This window comes from Suricata suricatta, chromosome 9 (assembly GCF_006229205.1).
Source record: "Suricata suricatta isolate VVHF042 chromosome 9, meerkat_22Aug2017_6uvM2_HiC, whole genome shotgun sequence".
Taxonomy (NCBI): Eukaryota; Metazoa; Chordata; class Mammalia; order Carnivora; family Herpestidae; genus Suricata; species Suricata suricatta.
Window position 1 is genome coordinate 67628917 of NC_043708.1, and position 16563 is coordinate 67645479.

A 16563-nucleotide genomic window follows, 5' to 3' on the forward strand; every position below is an offset into this window, starting at 1 on the left:
GGCAGCTCTATCAACATCGCTGTCTAACACAGAACAGAACCAGGCTTTTCTTTTATAATATGCAAGGTTTTCATGCTGGTCACCTAACGCCCAGTTTGTTATAGTGGGATTTCTTAATTAGATAGGTAGTTTGTCTAAAGAGATCTAAAATTCTTTCCAAATCTTAATAGGTTGTGATATTGGGTTCATTATCTACTTCTCATTGAAGTTCATACTTAAATCTGCATTGCTTGTGAAGAAGTCGACTTGCTTATAGAAAAGCGATCCACTTTTTAGTAAGATATGAGTTCTAAATCAAAATTATTTTATCCTTAAAAAAGTCAGTCTGCCTAGGTATTCAACCAGCTTTTGCTATTGAGGGGGTTTATTGAAATGAGCCGTGGCAGACTGTACAGCCTCCGAACATAACAAAGGCAATCAAGAATAGAGACAGCTTGCTCAGCTGTTCAAAAGAAGGGAGAGATACTGGTTCCAGACCTGCTCCAGAGAGAAGCTCAAAGGTACTGAGCACTGGCAGAACAAAGAACCCCAGGAAGGAGGCTTTGCTCCAAAAGAGAGTTTTTTCCTTCAGGAGAAGACTGTTCCAGGAAAAGAAGACTGGTTGTTTCAAACTAAAAAAAAAAAAAAAAAAAAAAAAGGCCGATCTCATAGCTCTTAGCAAAATAGTGAGTAGAAAAGAAATATTAGCTTGAATCCAGCTGAGAGAAGTGGATCAAAGTAAACGTATTGCACATCTAGGAAAAGAACTGACTGTTTCTTATACTTAGCTTTGGCCTGCTTTTCCTTTGTTTTATATTTTGTATTTTTCTATTATTTATGGTTGATAAATGTGCTTTGAAACTATAAACCTTTTGCGTTTGTTTTCTCTGTATCATTCATATTTAATTCTAGGAACACTTATGGAATGTTTCTTATAGAGCAGACACTATGTAAGTGCTGCAGTTGAAAACTAAGTAGGACATGGCCTCTTTCCGTTCAGGAGCCTCAGGAGATAGCCACACAGCTCGTGGTAGTTAGAGGAGTGGTTAAAAAGTAGAGGTTTTGGAATAAGATGGATTGAAACTTAAATTCTGATTCTATTATTTCTTATGTATAAGGACAAAGAAAAATAAAGTAAATTCTAATCTTCCGTAAAATGTAGATATGTCTCATGGATTATGAAAATTAAATGAGATTGTGTATGTTATTGACTGAATTGGACACCTCCCTCCAAATTTATATGTGGAAGCTCTAATTCACAATGTGACTGCATTTGAAGGTAAGGTCTTTAAGGATTAATCCATTTATTTGCGGGGAGAAAGGTAGAGGTATTTCTAAAATATACATGAGGAAACATATTTGGGTGATTTCATTCAATGAACTGAATATTAGAAGACATGGCTGGAAGGATCCAGGTCTCAGTTGTAAATGTGAGGCTGCACGGATATCTCATTTTCCTCTAGCTCCATTTTTGACTTTTTTCTGTCTCGCTCACTGCTCATGAGTTGACCTATAAGGCTTATGCCTTAGGAGCCTTAGGAGGTTCTTATGCCTTCTGGCTTCTCTAGGCAATGGAGAACCTAAGAAAATACCAGAAAGAGGTAGAGAAAAAGATGAGGATATTTATTCCTCTGGCTCCTTCTCTGGGAGTTAGTCTCCGACTGGCTGTGTCCATTGACTGGACTTCTACACTACATATATCACTACTATGTATAGGTTGACCTGTTCCGTCTCTAAGTCTCTTTCTTTGCAGGTTCTGTAACCTCTTGGTTACTTTGTTGTTTTGAGCCTAACTGTGGCAACAAATCTTCCCTTGAGACTCTCAGGTTCTTACATTGTCCCTTTGTAATTTTCCATGTCCTGTCTATAATATTGTGATTTTTTTTTTTTGTAAAAACAGATGAAAGTTGTCTTAGAGTTGTCCTGATGAGTGTAATCTTTTTCCTGTTAGAACTTTACTGATGAGAGGCCGCCAGGAAGCTGAACGCGCAGTGACGCGCCGGCCTCCGACCGCGGTCTCCAAATAAACCTTTTCCAAGCCTGCGTGGGGCTGCATTGTTTTGTTGGTTTCGTTTTGTTGTTCTAAAGCCTGAGTTGTGATTTTTAAACAATAAAGTGTGCTCCGAAAAAAAAAAAAAGACCTTTACTGATGAGTATTGATTTCTATACTAAGACTTTACTCATTCATTCATTCATTCATTCATTTATTCTGCCATAAACATCTGTTGAGTGCTTATTAGGGTGCTGCTAAATGCTTTGTCTGGTCTAATGGAGTTTAAAATCTGGCAATATATGCAAATAGCAATAACAACATAGCATAATAGCTGTTAAAATGCAGAAAGTATAAAGTACTCAGGACTACATAGCAATGAAGCCTAATCTCAATACAATTTAAATAATAGTATGCAATGTGAGATGGCAGAGTGGAAGGTAAGAATGCAGAAATTTAGTATGTAACAAGATGGCACTATACTCCAGGAAAGACAGTAGATGACAGGGAGTGAAACATGGTAGGTTTAGCTGTATACATTTTGTCTATGGAAGTAGTCACAGAAGCACTAAGGTGAGAGTTATGCATAGCCTTGGCTTAGACTGATCTGGATGTGGCTCTGTTTTAAGTAGATTTAGGAATAATCTACCTCATTAGATGAATCAATTTTGGTACTTTAAAAAAAAATTGAGGTAAGGGGCACTTGCATGGCTCAGTTGGTTAAGTGTCTGACTTCAGCTCAAGTCATGATCTCATGGTTCGTAAGTTTGAGCCCTGTGTTGGGCTCTGCACTGACAGCTCAGAGCCTGGATCCTGCTTCGGATTCTGTGTCTCCCTCTTCCCTCTTCCTCTGCCCCTCCCCCACTTGTGTTTTCTCTCTCTCTCTCTCTCTCTCTCTCTCTCTCAAAAAGAAATACATAAACATTAAAAAAATTGAAGTAAAATTGACATACAACATTGTTTTAGCTTCAGGTTTACAACAGAAGGATTTGAAATTTGTATATATTGTGAAATGGTCACAATAACTCTAGTTAACTTCCATGACCATACACAGTAAAGAATTTTTTTCTTACTAACTTTTAAGATTTATTCTCTTAGCAACTTTCAAATATGCAATACAGTGTTATTAACTACAGTTGCCATGCTGCACATTACATCCCCATGACTTATTTATTTTATAAGGGGAAGTTTTTACCTTTTGACTTCCTTTACCCATTTTGCCCACCCCTCACCACTCCCCTCTGGCAATTTTTAATCCTATGAGCTTTTTTTTTTTTTTAGGTTGCACCTATAAGTGAAATCAAATATTATTTTTTTTTGTCTGACTGTTTTCACTTAGCACAATGCCCTAAGGTCCAACTATGTTGTTGCAAGTGACAAGGGTTTGTTCTTTTTTTATGGCTGAATAATATTTCTGTGTGTGTGAGGGTGGGTAGGTGTGTGTGACCTCTTCTTTATCCATTCATTCACAGATAGGCACTTAGGATGTTCCAGTGTTTGGCTATTGTAAATAATGAAGCAGTGAACATGGAGATGCCTGTATCTTTCCAAGTTAGAGTTTCCATTTTCTCCAGATAACTCAAATGTAGAATCGCTGGATCATATGAGAATTTTATTTTTTATTTTTAGTTTTAGTTTTTGAGGAGCCTCCACACTGTTTTCTATCCTGGCTGTATCAATATACATTTCTACCAAGAGTGCACAAGGATTTTTTTCCCACATCTTTGCCAACAATTATTTCTTAGCTTTTCAATAATAGCCGTTCTAACAGGTATGATGTGATAATTCGTTGTGGTTTTGATTTGCATTTACCTGATGATCAGTGATGTTGAATGTCTTCTCAGGTACCTATTGGCTGTGTGTATGTCTTCTTTGAAAAAATGTCTGTTGAGGTCCTCTGACCATTTTTTAATCGGGTGGTTTTATATTATTGAGTTGTGTGAGTTCTTTATATATTTTGGATATTTACTCCTTATCATATACATGATTTGCAAATATTTTTTCCCATTGATCAGGTTGCCCTTTCATTTTGCTGATAGTTTCCTTTGCTGTGCAGAAACTTTTTAGTTTGATGTTATTTTTGCTTTTGATGCCTTTGCCTTTTCCTGTGTGTTTTAAAATTTCAAAAATGATCACTGGAACCAATGTCAAGGAGCTTACTGCCTATGTTTTCTTTCAAGAGTTTTATAGTTTCAGGTCTTATATTCAAGTCTTTAATCTATTTAGAGTAAATTTTGAGTGAATTTTTATATATTTAGTGTAAGATAGTAGTCGTTTTATTTTTTGCACGTGGCTATCCAGTTTGCCCAAAACCATTATTAAAAAGACTGTCTTTTTCCCATTGTATATTTTTGTCTCCTTTGTTGTAGATTAATTGACCATATAAGTGTGGGGTTATTTCTGGGCTCTCTATTCTGTTCTATTGATCTATGTGTCTGTTTTTGTGCCAGTAGCATGCTGCTTTGATTGCTATAGATTCGTAGTTCATCTTGAAAGCTTGGATCGTGATACCTATAGTTTTGGTCTTTCTCAAGATTGCTTTGATTATTTAGGAGATTTTTTGGTTCCATATAAATTTTAAGGTTGTTTTATTTCTGTAACAAATGGCATTGGATTTTTGATAGAGATTACATAGAATCTGCTGATAGCTTTGGGCGGTACGGGCATTTTAACTATGACTTCTTCTAATATATGAGCACAGAATATCATCCCATTTTTTGGTGTCATCTTCAAAGTCTTTCATTGTTTTATAGTTTTAAGTATACAGACCTTTCACCTCTTTGGTTAAATTTATTTCTAGGTATTTTTTATTTTTTGATGCAACTGTAAATGGGATTGTTTTCTTAATTTCCCCTTCTGATAGTTCATTACTAGTGTATAGATATGCAACAGGTTTCTATGTATTGATTTTGTATCCTAAAACTTTACCGAATTCACTTATTAGATTTAACAGTCTTGGTGGCGTCTTTAGAGTTTTCTACATATAACATCTTGTTACGTGCAAATAGTTAAAATTTTACTTCTTCCTTCTTTTTTTCTTCCTTCTGATTTGAGTGCTTTTTATTTCTTTTTCTTACCTAATTGTTCTGGGCTTGGGCTTCCGATACCACATTGAATATAAGGGGCAAGAGTGGGCATTTTTGCCTTGTTCCTGATCTTAGAATTATGATGGATGACAGAGAATGAAAGAGTGAAACATGACACTAGGTGTACACGTTTTGTTTAAAGAATTAGTCACAAAAGCCCTGTGGTGAGAGCGGTCCACAACCTTGGCCTGATCTGGATATGGTCCTTGTCTTGGATGGATTTGTGAACAATCTCGTCTTATTGGATAAAGCCATTTTTGGTTCTTAATTGTTGAAGGGGCATAGGCAACAATGTATAGTTGCAATGTGCAATTGGAAGTCATCTTGCTTTCAAATTTGTTTTCTATACAATATTTTGATTTCCTACTTGTTTTTCTCTTTCCTCTTTTTCATTTAAAAATATCTCAAATGGTTAATGCCTATAATGTTTCAGTCTAGAGTCTAAAGGCAGGCCAGAGATGGAATTCTTCTTCCTTACAGGAGTTCTGTCTTGTCTTTTAGGGCTTTTGATTGATTAGATGAGGCTCTTTTACATTAAAGAAGATAATCTGTTTTATTCAAAGTCTACTGATTTAAACATTCATAACATCGAAAACATCCACAGTAGCAGGTAGACAAGTGTCTGACCAAACAACTGGGTACTATAGCCAAGTTGACACATAAACTTAATCATCATAATAAATGTACATGACCTCCATATCTTTTCCCCCTGCTCCTTCACTCAGCCTTTAGCAACCCACATTCGAATCCGTTGCTAATCTGAGACACAGTTTTCTTAAAGGGCATATACAATGTCTTTATTAGTAAGTCCACTGGCTTTTGGCCTACCTTCGATCTTTTGGTAATACTTGGTGTGCACGGTCACCTCTGGCCTCAAGAAACCAGTCATGTCATTTTTGTTTCTACACAGGTCAGATCTTTCTTCCTGCCTGTTTGACCACCTGTGTGCATTCCCCAAGGCTTAGTTCTTAGTTTTGGGTTTTCCTCTTCTAATTCTCATCCTTGGAGAGCACATTTATTCTGCTGATTTCAATGCACAGGTTTGTGTCTATGACTTCTGAATTTCCTTATGTTGTGATTGCTCAGCTAGGATGTGTCTTTGCTTTATTACACTTCTTCATCCAATTAGTAATGAAATTATCTCAGTTTTCTCCTATTGCTTCTGGCTGTCTCCTCTATCTCATAACATGCTATTAGACTATTCTATATTTAAAAATTTGATTATATAGCTCTTCTGATCCAAAATCACAATCACTATTGCTTTGAATATAAGCTACTCTACCTAGTTCCCAAGGCCTTTCATAATTTTGTTGCCTGTCCGATCTTTTATCCTTTAGTTTCCAACATGTTCTGATTAGGCAGATCTATTCACAGTCATCAAATTCATTTTATCCCCTCCCAATTAGCCAATCATTTTGTGCTAGATGCTTGGAATACAAAAATAAAAAATACAAACCTGTCCCTGCCCTTCATGTTTGGACAGTAGCAGATCAGTACAAGACATACAGAAGGTAGGTTGAGCACTTACCTGCAAAAAACTCATGTTAATGCACTTCAGCCTATGGCTAAATATTTTAGTAGTTGCAATAGCCAGTTTTAGTGGACAAGTGACGTATTATTTGATGAGGATATATTATGAAAGTCAATAGAGGCCAAGGATCAATGTGTGGCCATAAAAAATAAACATTGGCTTCTCTCTTTCTCACACAAAGTCTCAGTTTTCACTAGCCCAATGTTGTTTTAATAGGCTAAAGAGAGACAGCTTTGCAGTATCACTAAAGAGATTAAGCTGAACTTCAGAGTTGACAGTTTATGGATGGCAATTCAAAATTACGTAGCTCCATATATGCAATGATACCCAAGTCCGAGAAAGCTCTGCTCCTTCTCATCTGTTTTCAGGAAGGCTCCTCTCATTTAGAATCCTTTGCTTCTGCCAAGCATGTAAATGTAACCTATCCTTTAAAGTTCAGCTCAAGAATGATTTCTTTAGTGAAGCCTTTTCATTTGTTATTTATTTCTGGATTAGTCTAGCTGTCATTGATCTTCTCCCATAACCATACATTGAATAAGTTATTCAATAACTTTGTTACTATTTGCAACTGTTTTATGTGTGTTAGTCTTATTTGTTCTAACTAGGTGGTAAGTAGTCTTTAGGGCAGGGACCATGTCTGGTATTTATTTTTATCCTCCGACATTGCTAGCCTAATGGTGAGAGGGTAGTAGATGTTCAGGAAATAGTTAGCCAACTAATTTTTCTTCTGTTTGGAAGAAGTGGGGAGAAGCATAGAGCAAACACTATGTATCTAATGTTGGACTCACAGTGCATATACAGACATACATATACACACATACACACACATACACACGTAACTTTTATATATTATATGTAAAATTTAATTGTCGTGAAAGCAGAGTAAGGAAGATATTCTTATTTTCCAGTTTTCACTTAAGAAGCAGAAACTTCTAGAGGTTAAATAATTTGGCCAAGATTATAATAATTCGTCCCCATCTAATACAGCCTTTGAATTTAGACCTGTCTGAATTTGAAGCCCATGTGATCCCCAATCCACTATCCTACCTTCTGATCCTATACACAGTTCCTGTAGTGCATGCTGTGAAACACTGTCCAGATTCCTCTTCCAGAGCGAAGGCACTCATTCTCCCAGGAGCCGGGAGTGTTGATGGTTGGAGCATTAGCTGTGTTCTTCTGCAGGACTTGTCCCCAGCTGAAGACAGCAGGCTAACCTAAAAAGATGCCTTCTTCCCAGGAGCAGTCCACATCCATTGACTGGTCCCTGTTGGGACTACGATGAGTGGCATTCCAACTCAGGAGCCCTCAACAGGAACAGCTGAGGAAGGACTATATTACAGTTCAGCTTTTTCTTCTACCTTATCCTACTTTCTTTATTATGCCATCCCCCATGTTTATCTCAGGAGCTCTCCTCAGTAAACTTCATCCATGCAGCTCTTTGCTCCCCAGATAAGTGACCTGGCAATCTGTGTCGTATCATAAGCTAGATGGCTATCAGAAGTATGTGACATGTTCTTGTCTGTTACTCATAAAGCAAACTAGAAATTCTTTCAGCAAGACTTCCAATATATACTATAAGCGATAGTTCGCTGTGAGGTGTTATTACTACTGTATTTTCCTCCTTCCTTGCTTCTAATTCTGAGCAAAGAAGTTTTCACCATGAACAGGGCAGCATAGATTTTGTTGTCCTCCTGTAAAGGAATTCTCTTAAACTCATGCAAATTGTACAACTATTATGGTTGACAATAATATCTGTGAGTAATCATTTTCTCCAGAAAAGGGAAGTATGATTCTAGTTCAAACCATGTGAAACTTCCCAGGACACCTGAGAGGAATTATTTTGACTCATTGCAGTTATAAAGTGTACTTACACAGGTCCTAAATGTACCTTTCACATGGCAACTTGTAAAGCAAACTCTAAGTCATTGCTTGTGAGTCTAACAACGATTTGATTTCAGCTCTTTCAGGCTTTTTGTTAAATCGGAGTAATAAAATACTCTCATTGTACCTGAATACTGCCGTGCGTATGTGGCCACTGTTTGTGGACTATGACTGGAATATTACTAAAAGCAAAAAAATCATTTTTGGGTTTTAGTCACTATATAGAGCACAGCTTGTGAAGAGAAGTTAGCTGATGACTGTTAAGGCACCAAAATTTAAACACAAGGGAAAAGCAGAAATGTTACTGAGATATCCCTTTCTGAATCCTTAGGGAGCAATGTACTCTGCCCAGCACAGCCTCTGTCTTGGAAAAATGTGAAACAAGAAAAAAGGCTAGTGTAATTGGGGAATAAAAAACACTCTTCCACCTGTAGGAACTCAACTCCTGGACAAATGACTAGAATACAGTGAACATGGATAGAGAAGAAGGCCAGAGAGTTAATATAAGTATATGTGTTTCTATAGTGACTGATTCTGTTTACTGTATTCTCCATGTAGTTAAATGGAGCTGAAGAAGCCAATGAAATGTTTACCTCCCATTGCCCATTTCTGTTTAATCTGGGAGCTTCTGATTTTCTTGGCTGGTAACTTGATGATCCCAGGACTTTAGATTTCATTTTGCTGAATTGGGGTCTATGGCTTTTGCCTTTTCCTCTCATTATTTCCCTTCTTCCAGCCAGCCTATAGGAGCTCACAGCTATGCTGTATCCCTTGACACTGTATCACCAGCCATCACAGTCAAACTGTAATATGTAGCAATCCCTTCCCATGTAGCATAATTGGTAATCAGATTCAGTATCAGTGAGGGGAACCTAAGAGAGGGGCTCAATGTGCCTGATTATATGCCAGACCACACAGAACAAAGAATACCTATCTGTGTTGGTTATGTAGAGCTCATAGCTCTAAAACTTTCGGCACCTTGTTCAGACTCAAGAAAAGAGTCAATAGAAACCCTGGGAAGCAGACCGGGGTGACAAGCATAAATAGTGCCATTATCTCAAGATAATGCTAAGCTGATAAAATATTTGGCCATGGCCTAGGCTTTTATTTCCCATGGAAATATGGGTTCCGAATACCACAATCTATCACAGAAGCTCAAGGGGACTGCGCATTTTGTAATGTATTAAATTCATGTAAACTGCCACTATGTAGACAGGAAATCTAATTTAGAGGAAAATATTCCAGCATAATAAGGAGGCTAAACCGAGGTGGGCACATTAGGGACACACTGGCTTTCTGGCTGACTATTTTCTTAATCAAAGAACATGTCAGTGGGAAGGCCACCAAAAATGATATGAGATTCAGAGCTGTCAGTTATTAGATGCATACAACAGGTAAATTCATATTTGGTGATAGGCTTCTGGTGCTTGGGGTTTGACAGCTTATGCAGTGCCACTTCGGTACTACAGATAAGGGGAGGTCAGATTCTTTGTCATAGTCAACCAAATATCACTATTTTTGGGCTGTCACTAGGCTTTTAAAAATTTACATTAACTCTTTGAGGCCACCAACAGCCTCTTTAGACACTTATCTTTGGAGAAATGTATCATTTACTCTAATAATTAGTTGAAATAGCTTCTAGTCTGTAGTCTCTGTATTATATAATCAGGGCTCTGAGCTGGAAAAAAACCACATGGACTGTTTTGTCTGACTCTCCCCGTCCTCTCTACCTGCCTGGGGAGGTAAGAAATTGCCTGTGATCAGACTTCTCGCCAGTGGCAGAGTAGGAAGTTGAATTCATTTCTATTCCATCAAATGTGGTTTACTAAAAAAAAAAATAACGATTTGTAAAACACTTTGCTATACACACTCTCTACTTTGGGCATAATCAAACTATGAGAAAAAGAAAGGTGTGTATCGTTAAGTGAGGAAACGAAGACCTAGCAGCAAAGTGACTGGCTCGCCTGACACCAGGACAAGTTGGAACTGTGGTCTCGTTCCAGTGACACCAGGCTGCATGCTCTCTCAGCATATCGTACCCTGCTTGTATGAAAACTAAGATGGGGGCACCTGGGTGGCTCAGTCAGGTAAGCGACCGACTTCAGCTCAGGTCATGGTCTCATGGTTCATGAGTTCAAGCCCCACCTCGGGCTCTGTGCTGACAGCTCAGAGCCTGGAGCCTGCTTCAGATTCTGTGTCTCCCTCTCTCTCTGTCCCTTCCCTGCTCGTGCTTTATCTGTCTCTCACAAAAATAAATAAAAGATTAAAAAAATTTAAACCAAGATGGCTTGCTAATAAAAGTTGCCTTCAGATTAATACAGTTCCCTTATTCATCTCTTTTTTCCAAATTTAAAAATATTAAAATGTCTACATTTTTTCCCATGAAAATCTCAGTGTGATGTGACTCAAGCTTAAACACAAGCTTAATCAAGGGCTTCTCCTCCTCCTCTCTCCACTCCTCCACTTCCTCATCCTTCTCTTTATACAAGGGAAACAACACTTCCAAAAGATTAACATGTCCGTTTTGTGCTTGCTTCCTGCATTACTCCTTCTGAAATGTATCTATAGTCTTCATTCTTTGTTTGCACATCATTTAATGTCTATTAACTTTTAAAGGTTATTGAGTCTTACAAACTGTTCTTTATATAATCATCGTTCAGGTCAAATGCAAATGTGGTGGTTAGTTTTGCAGCCATCCAGAAAAAGTAAAAATGAAAAATTACCATTTTTATTTTTTAATATAAATGAGTGACATCGCTTACCATAACTGTCAGCAGCGCCGTAGTACATACGCACTATCAGATTATACCACAAAGAGGCCAGCACACTCATATTAAGCTCTAGTTCACTGAATTCTATCAGTCATCAGTTATGAAGGGACAATTTCCCCACAAGGGCCTGTTTAGAAAATGAACCCTTTCCTATTTACAAGCTCTAGCTTAGACTACATTACCATCAAGGCCACTAATGATAAGATTTAATGGACACTTAAAAAATTTGCTTAGATAAAAGCTCCTGTAATTGTTTTTAGACAATTCAAGTGGATTCAAGCCTGGCGGCATCTTTTTTTAAAGAGAGAACCTCTGAAACAGTGAGAAAGTGTTTTAGGAACATAGCCCTATGTCAGATCTTATTTTGAATAGGATTGGGCATGTTTAAAAGAGAGTGGCAAGCCAGGAGCTTTACTGGTAAGACTGAGAAAGAGTGTTCTGATCTCTTCCAAATTAAACTTCCAGGTGTGTTACCACCCACTTCCTGTACCTCAGCTCCAAGTTCTAGAAGATTAACCAAAGCTCAGGCAGGTAGCTATAACATTGATGGAGTTTCCTAGGTTGTTGCTATTCCTAGGGTCCCTGAGGAAACATCTAACCGCAGTAGCGACAAAAAAATTCCCAAGACACACTGGTGTTTGTTTGAGTCTCAGCAGGTGGAACAGTGGGGGCTACCCTAAGAAGAAGTTTAAAGAATATTCTTAGGCTTGATAACATTAGGCAATGTCTGTGTGGTTCAGAAACAAATACTCAATTGAAGAACAGTCTATACAAAAGTCTGACCATCTATGTGACCAAACCAAATCCACTTTGGCGAGGTTGCGTTCACACAGCCTACTTACTCTATGGGCTCAATTAAAGGCAATGGACACATGTGTGAGTATGCATATGCACACAATAATCAATTTCATACTTGATGTGGAAATGCCCCCACGGGAGTGTGTCAGGAGAACATAGTCCCCTTAGCCCTTTCCTGACGCCAGCATCTCATGTTATGCGTATGCTTCTCTCTTGTGATTAAAAAGCACACTCCTATCTGATGGGGCCCCTAAAAGTGAATGTAATTATTTCATCTGATGCCCAGACAAGGAAATAGTGGTTTACTATTCTAGTGGAAGAAAATTCGTTGTGCTGGACTTACTGAGAGAAAGGGTATACTAGGTGAGCGAAGAGATTCTCAAAGGTAAATTTCACTTTGGAATCCAAATTCCATCTAAGTAACTACCCTGATGATGCTCCACTCCATCTTCTTAACTATGAGTCCTAGAAGGACTTGTGAAAGCAAATATAAGAATGCTATTGAAGAATACTTAATCCAGAGGTCACATTAGATATAGTCCCTCTTTCTCTTACCTACTACCAAGGCAAAATAGTAAAAAAAAAAAAAAAAAAAAAAGTCCAAATCCAAAATGCAAGTACTGTTTACTTACTTGAGCTTCTCCTGGAATGATATCTACAGAGCTCCTTTGCCTGATATTAACTGTATATTTCTGTCTCTCAAATCCATATACAATGACACATATAAACATATCCACCATATCTTCACTAAATAGTTCCATCTCAAATGTTAAAAATAAGTAATTCCAAAGGCAAGCACATGGTCCAAAGAATTACTGCTGAAATTCTTTTCTATAGAATTACTCTGTAAGGAGAGAGTTATCAACTAAATCTCAACCACATATGGGAGACATGAGTATCCCTGGCTGGTATCATGAAATAAGTACAAACATGTAATACAGGACCCTCTGGAAGGCGAACTTTCCTTGTTTGCATCACTGCGACACCAGAACCTTCACTGCAATCATCCTGCCAATCCAGATAGCAGTAGGATTTCATGCAAACAGAGAAAGATCCATTGGCAGGTCTTAATTCACACCGTAGAATAAATACTATAACTGTTTCATTGTTAACTCAAACATAGTCATATGCAGCAGATTAGAAAATATTTTATATATACATACATACATACATATACATATATATATATATATATATATATATATCTCATTACTCATTAAAGAATTTGGAGATACCATTAGGCAGTTCTGTTCAAGTGAGTGAGCTCCGTGTGACTTCAGTCCGATGTCGCCTGTTGTTGCAATGTCTAAGTTCTGTTCCTTTTCCTTTGTCCATCTCCATACTGTGTCTTGCATCAAACAAGTCTGCGCTCAGGCACTTTTGTCTCCTAGGACCATGATCACTATTTTTAAACATCCATTTGCAGTCACTGAAAGTTTCACTTTATATATCAAGTATTTATTGATTATTTTGCGAAAAGCAAGTTTTATTTCTCCTAAGTTTTAAAATCTAGTCAATCCCTCCTATCCCAGGAATGATGTGCCTACTTGCTTTGCCCTGTGCCATTCTCTATTCCTGGTTTATATGCTTTCATTTTCCAGCACTATGTTTTTGGCCCCACAGCAGTATTGGGATGAGATTATGCTTCCAGAAGAGAGACTTCTGTATAACCACATAAATATCCTCCTGTCTTCAGCAGCTTGAGAGAATATAGCTTACTCATCTCATAGTCAGTGTTGTGTGAGTTGTTATATTTACAGCGGAGGAATGCACTAAAGGGAGCCAGAAAAGAAAACCATTATAAAAGTTAGGAATATTTATAAGGAGAAGTTGACTGTATTTTTGCCCAAGCCAAATTATCTTTGGCTTTTTTGCTTCTAATAAGAAGGCTGAAATTTTGACCCCAGAATCACTATTAAAGAAAATAATCATTAAGGAGCTCATAAAATGGAGTAAAAAACCTTTCCATTGTCATTTGCTGCTACCAAGAAATCTTTGGCATTCCAGAATCTTTATTAAGAATCTTAAATCGCTATAGAATAGGCTCGTAATGTTACAATTTTCTGTAGCACTTAGGTTTTAGAAATATTTCCCTGGGGGTTAGTTCTGCCTACCCATTTTTATCTTCTATTTCAAGGGAAAGTGACATTAAAGATGGAAAAAAAGGGGGGTTTCTAACTGGGCTTCCAGTTGGTTTTTGACATTGAATGGGCAGCAATGCCATGAAAATGAAACTCCTCTCCTTTATCTCAATTTCCTTTAGGCCCTGTGGCAGCGACTGAAGACAGATTCTTCTATAATAAAGGGAAGGGGTGCTCAGACACAGGATGGGATGCGATCTTGCCCAGATGCTGCATCTAGTCCGAAATCATTCACAGAATCCCTTGAGACTAAAACATAGAAAATCCAAACCTTATCCAAAAGCAACCTCCCATCATCCCACCAGGAATTTGTTTTGTGGTCTGTGAGATCCTTTTTCTTCACCTTGTGAGTGAGATGGACCAGTAGGCAGTTTTCACTCCTGCAGAACTGGCATGAGATAGCAAAGCTACCATTAGTCTGGGGGATTGAATTGGGACAGTTCGGGGGATCGTGTTGTTTGCATGTTATAGAGCTAATATTCTTCCAAGGTCTAGTCTTTGGGTCAGGTACTCTTTTTCTCCACAGCTTTGAGTTAATGTTCCCAGAAAAAATCTCACACCTGTAATGAAATATACACATTTACATTCCTCCAGCGCCTTCAACATCTCCATGAAGCAAGATTCCTAAAACATGATGTGCAGTACAAATCATTGTTAAGTTCGGATTATGAAAGCTTTCCAAGCATGTGGTGCTAAACAGCAAATATTCACTTTCAAAGTCATGTGAGGAGCAAAATTATTCCACGCAGAAATTCTGAATATTTTTACCATATTGAGAACAATCTTCTCAGAATACCATTCACCCTGACTTCAGTATTAATTGTCAGCAATTTCACTTGCTATTCTAAGAGCTAAAATCCAACGTCAATTAAGAAACCAGAACCTGTGGAGATGAGCGAGTTGGGTGATACATGTTTCTTCATTTCTAGCCACTATTGGATTTGCTGTTTCACTCAAAGACTGAGGAAGTAGGTAGATCTCCCAGTCTGAGCTTTTTGGGGTGAGATTTTTCTCACACCTCTACACCTAATTATCTGTGAGCCCATCAGCAGAGAATCTGAAGGTACTGCTATTGAAACTGACCTGGTATGCATCCCGGGTCTTAAGGATGAACGAATAAATAACTTTGTTGAGTGCTGCTGAATATGTGATAATGTAATTAGTATTCCTGCCAACAGAATTGAAAATGAGAAGTCGCATCTCTAGGGACTTTTGTACTTCTCTGTAAATAGTTTCTCTTAAAATGCACAAGATACATATGAGCTAAGCAAAAAGGTTCACTCTAAATTAAAATGCTATTATGCTACAGATGATGTGGATGAAGGGCTTACTGAATTGTCACTCTCAGATTGACAGGGAAAAGCCATCATTTACATATTTTCTAAGCACATTGAGCCCCAAAGGCATTTGGTGTCTTCAAATGATGAAAAACGCCCTTTGGGTTAGAAATAATCCACTAGAGGAACACAGTGATGACCCATTGCTAGTATCTCTGTGACTATAAAAATAAGCCTGAACATTTATTTGACACTAAGGAGAAGGAATACACACTGTTTGTAATTGGTTACTTTCTTCTAGATTTCAAAATGGGGACCTTAAAAATGTAACATTTCAAAATCATCACAGATTGGTGCCTCCATTTGTTTAAAACATTAAGGCATTTACCATATTGGCACCAAATCAAGTTAATCTAATCAATTTTTCCCTGGATACTTCAGTAACTTAGCATTTAAATGTTAATCAGTTCCATTCGAATTATTTACATACAGGTGCATAGGAAATAATCCAATGGATTGTAGCCCAATATTTGCTAGCTAAAACTGCAAAGAAGAGAATTATTTTTTCTTCCTTCCAGAGCATTTGCAAAGGATGAGTGAACTTCCTTCAGACTCAGCAGGACTTCCTCAGTCTGGCTGTGTTTCAACTCAAAATGATTTCCTCCTCAGAAACAAGCACAGGAATGCCAGTTCAATCTCTCGCTAGAAACAAGAATAGAGATGTATGTCTTGTGGCTAAAGACTCAAATCAGAAAATATCTAGAGAGCAGCTGCTAGTAGGTACAGTCCCTTTAATGGAATCACTATAAACTAAAATAAACAGAGGAAAGTAGATCAAATACTGGGCCAAGAATCCAAAGAGTTGGCCTAACGTTGCCTCAAATAGACTCTGTGACTCTGAGCAAGTCATGTGAGTTCTCTGGGCTTCCGTTTCTGCCTGTGTAAAGGAAAACAATTTGAACTGGTTGCTCTACTTATTCAAATACTGAGTTCTTGCGATTTCCCAGTTCCCACTGGCGCGCTGCTCACAGAATCTACATCCCGGAACACTGAAGTAGGTTTCCTGGGTCTTCTTTGTTTAAAATGACGCCATCTTGGTTTGTTATCTT